This window comes from Pinus tabuliformis, chromosome 9 (genome assembly GCF_031772625.1).
Source record: "Pinus tabuliformis cultivar Carrire ecotype Pingquan chromosome 9, CPIR1, whole genome shotgun sequence".
Lineage (NCBI taxonomy): Eukaryota > Viridiplantae > Streptophyta > Pinopsida > Pinales > Pinaceae > Pinus > Pinus tabuliformis.
This window is the reverse complement of record NC_142307.1, coordinates 1,436,107,288-1,436,112,285: the sequence shown is the minus strand read 5'-3', so window position 1 is coordinate 1,436,112,285 and position 4,998 is coordinate 1,436,107,288. Positions and strand designations below refer to the sequence as shown.

The 4,998-nt window shown below is 29.7% G+C and overlaps 1 non-coding gene across 1 annotated transcript; it reads left to right on the top strand.

Moving 5' to 3' along the window:
• The first annotated feature begins 369 nt into the window (after positions 1-369).
• LOC149153956 (U6 spliceosomal RNA) lies at positions 370-472 on the top strand. The gene has a single exon (XR_016263831.1). It is a non-coding gene; the product is annotated as a U6 spliceosomal RNA (small nuclear RNA).
• Positions 473-4,998: the final 4,526 nt, after the last annotated feature.

Genomic DNA, 4,998 nt, shown 5'->3' with positions numbered 1-4,998 from the left:
TCAAAGGTCTTACTTTAATTTTATAATATTTAAATATATATTAAATATCCAAATGTCATTGATTTATTTTTTACTAAATTGAGCAATCAATTCAAAGGTATTAGTTTAATTTTATTATAGTTTAATTCCATATTTAGTATGGTGTATATGTACTCTTTAAATATCAATTTATATGTTAATAGATATTTTTATTAAATTATATTTTAATAATTATGAGAAAATATTTAAAAATAAAATAAATTTTAAAAAATTTAATGATTAAATTAAATTGAATTTTATTATTATTATTATTATTATATTAAAATATTTTATTAAAAATAAAAAATTCAAAAATAAAATGGGAAGAGACATAATTATAAATTTCATTTAGTCTCTTTGGAGACATCTGATAAAATTGGAACGATACAGAGAAGATTAGCATGGCCCCTGCACAAGGATGACACGCACAAATCGAGAAATGGTCCAAATTTTAAAGCCCTGCGGGGGTAGGCGAGTTGGTAATCACACTGCGGTGAAGTTCGTTAGAAAGGTGGGCTTTATAGTGAAGGTCACGAGTTCAATTCCCCTGGACTAACCTGGTGCTGTGGAGAGGGGTGGGCGTAGCTCCCAGTGGTTATAGAGGTAGCGGTCAGAATCGACCCCATGTAATGAGAGTCGCAAGGCTGCCCCTGTTGTCGATTCCACTGTATACAAAAAAAAATAAAAAAAAAATCATGTAATTATATTATCTTTTAATATTGTTTATGGCAATGAGAAAAATATATGGTATAGATTAAGTGATAATCAAGATGGATTAGAGTTAATACTAAACCTCAAATTTTTTCATTTCTTATATCTATGGACAAGTTAATAGCTTCTAAAATAGTCTTATACTATAAACATGGTTTTGTCACAAACAGTGCAAAAATATTACATAAATTTATCAAACGCTCATCAACCTTTAGGAGGAGTTTTTCCCCTTCACATTGATTGAATAAAAAACTTTGAATTTGATAAATGAGATTTCTTTATCATTATAATAATTTACTTATTACATTTCTTGTATTTGGCCAGATATGTAGTTATCTACTGCTCAAGTGATAGATTGCTCTCCACTCTCACTATAGGAGATATTTACGGGCTTGGTTGAGACTATGGTTTCTCTAGATCAAGTAATTGGGGAAAATATTTAGGAGGCTTAGAATAGCCAAGAAAGAAAATATAAACAATGAGTAGAAAGGAAGTGGAAGAAGCATAATTTTGTTAAGCTATGGTTCGAAAAGATGAATTAATGATGGGGAAAGATGTCATAATGGAGAAAAATTTGCTATACCAAGAAGCAACTTTAGTTGGGACATTTTATTGAAAGAGGGTATAAAACAGATCTATGAGCCAATAGATCTTTTGATCTTAATGTCAATAGCTAGAGTATGGTGTATTTTTTCAAATATTAGCTTGAGAGTGAATAACCATTATATTCACGTTTAGGTCAATTAATGAAATAAATAGGTGTGGAAAATGGTATGGAGAGGTGAGTACAAGAAAAGGGTTCTAAAAGGCCATTAAATATATGTAGTTTGGAAGTAATATTTTCCAAGAAGCTATGTTAATAAGCATAAAACTGGCAACTGGAGTATTTGTTTTCAGTGTTTCAGAGGTGGGATATTGAGGTTAAAATTTTAGTTAAGAAGTTAAGAAGTTAAGAATTAGCCATTCCCTTGGAGAAATCCATTAATTCTATAATATCTTATCTTTTTCATTTTCTATAGTACAAAAGACTCTTCCAACTAATTAGGAACTGATTTAAATTTTATAAAATTTTACAGACCCTTCTTGTAAAAGAAATAATTTTCATTCTTCTTTTTTTAGCAAGAGGTCATGAAAAGGAGAAATTTATTGTATATAGGGTTGCCAACTACAACTTAAGGCAACCTGAACTATGAGGTAATATCGAAAGGATGGAAAATCCTGCAACATTGACAATATCAGACTTGTTGACTTGGAGTCATTAGAACTATGACCCATATGGAAAACATCATATGAAAAATCCTTAGGACATTTTAAGTTCAAATCACATTGGCTTATATATTCAAATTTAACTGATATAATATGAAAGTAATGATGGCTATTTAATGAGGATGGTTAAGAATAAACTATATTTAAGTTAAATGTCAATATAAAATAGCAACAACAAAAAAACCATGGAGAAGGTAAGAGGAAATATATATCTTAGGTATTTTATTCTAATGTAGATTTCTTTTTCATTCATGATGAGCAAAATACCCTAAGAGAATTGGATTTCAATGAGAAACACCTCATTTACTCGAAAGCAGCCAAGTGGAGGTACAAAAGTAGAGTTGTATGGTAATGTGTAAGTGGCTTTACAAGAATACTATTTCTCGTAGATAGTAATTGGTTTGAGTTCAAATGTGGATTGGGTACAGGTAAAAATAACATAGCTAAATTACTAGCTTCCATTGCTATGGTTGGCGTGGCTATAGATAGGTGTGTAATAGAGTTGTAGATTCTCACTAGTACAAAATGATTGATTTATCACTACAAAAAGAAAAAACATGTATATATATTACTAATTTTTTGGTATATAACCAATATTATTATCTTTTTAGTCCTTTATAATGTGATTAGAATTTAACAGTAGTTTTCTTAGTCATTTATTAGTTGATTTAATTGTTAGCTTTTAGTATATTTACTAATTTCATTCCAGTATTAATTGACATTAATTGATAATATATGTATTACTTTAATGAGTATTAATTTTCATCTATTTGCAATCAATTTAGTTCAATTTTAAACCAATAATTGAGTAGCATAATCCCACTGTTTTATAATAGAATTAAATATATCATTGTTTTTGTTATATATTTTATTATTGGCTTAGCACTTTCATCATTATTATATTTATTATTGATTTAATACTTTAATCATATCCATTTTTGATTAATTAGTTTCATATTCATTTTATTTTAATTATCAATTACTTGATATAAATTTGTATCACACAAATAATTTTTAAATGCAATGAACTTGTACAATGACATTGCGGAATATTAATGTTGATCCAACATCAATGAAACAATTGTATGAGAGTATAAGACTAAACAATGAATAAAATGTGATACATGTGAATCATGTGAATTAGAAGGAAAATTTATATACTTAAATTTACATTAAAGAATTATGTACATAGATTCAACTAAGTTTCACACATGTGAGTCAAAAATAGATTTATTTCTAAACATGTACACTCATATCAAACAATAAAATATGCAAAAATAAATTACACACACATAGACATTAGGAACATCAAGTACAATGTCAATATCCTACAAATATACCAGTAAATGATAAAAACTACCTCCATTCATTAAATAGCATCAAGGATACAATCCAAACTAGACAACTATATGGAAATCATCTACATATTTTTCAAATATTTCAACAACAACAATACCAAAGTTCCTTCTCTTTTAAACCTCTACATCCATCTTCATATGGAAGGATGATTTTATTTCTAACCTTAATAAAATTGACATTAACATTGTCATGAATGAATTTCACTCCATATATTAAATAAGTGAATGAATTCATCCAATGCTAGCATCAACATCATCACATGGAATGTACACTTTCAGTTTATCACCTTCTTGGAGCTTATGTAATTATTTTTGTGATATTGGACAATATCAAAAATAAAAAAGTTGATATAGATGTTAGAAAAATGCAACTGCAATTATATTCTAACATTATATATTATTGAAGAATATTGAATGCACTTGTCAAGTCAATATATGTAATATCATTGCATGATAATGAGTGGATAATATGTTCATCATCAATGTTGTCACACTTTAGTTCTTTCACTTTGACTTGTTTTCCTCTTGTGTGTTGCATATACTTCTTTTGTAAGAAAATATAGTTTAATTTCTTAAATCGTAATAAAAATGCATACATTGATTTTCCCTAGTCTTCCACTAGGGAAACTAGACTAGTGACGAAACTAAATATGTTTTTGCACCCAAAAATTACAAATATCTTGAAAATTAAAAGTTATGGAGCAACTTTCAAGAGGCATGTGGCCTCGTAAAGTAGTTATTACCTAAAAACTATAAAACTAGTAATGAAAAGGAGCAAAAAGAGAGTGACAAAAAACCACCATCTAGTCACAGGGGAGTCTAATTGCTCAATAGAAATTGGTTATCTCCTACTCCTTGGTAACCTAGATCTCGTTGGGGATCCAATCCCTCGAGCTTCTACAATCGTTTGTCTAGTCCAATCCTATGTGTTGAATTTCAGCAAGTGCCAACATGATCTCCTCTTGTGTGTCAATGTGATTCAATGGGACTCATCCCAACAACATTTCGAGGTGTTATTATCTTTCTATCATGTACATATTCCGGTTGAAACTACCCTAACCATGTCCAACATTTAGGACCTAGTCCACAATTTCACTCGTAACTTCTATAATAGATTGACAATATTTCTCTCCAAAAATCTCCCACTTAGAGTTTTCAATTTCCTATTGAATCTGTGGTGGTGTTTGGTTGAGGATAACTTGTCCAAAGACTCCTCCCATTGTTACACCCATTAATTTCCCATAATTTTGAATTAGGATACACCATGTCTTCTAGTGGCTCATTTCAAGGCATGGCGACACTCAGAATATCACCAAGATCAAATAATTGTAGGGAAAAAGTTTAACTTAGAGAGGGGGTGAAGAAAATGCGAAGATAGACAAAAAAGGTAGTTGGTGAGGAAGAATGTGATTCAACCACTATCAAGCCTTCTGGAAATGTTATGACTAAGAACCAAGAGAGAGACTAGAGGAAAATATATGGTAATGGTCTCTAAACACTAGAGATGGACAAAAAAGAAAAGAAGAATTAGGCCAAGGAAAGAGACAACTAGTGGTAAAGGAAATCCAACAAGGAAATCAAGGGGAATCCTTGCTCCAAAAGGAAACAACTAAGTAAACCCAATGAAAAAAAGAGGAATGGATTT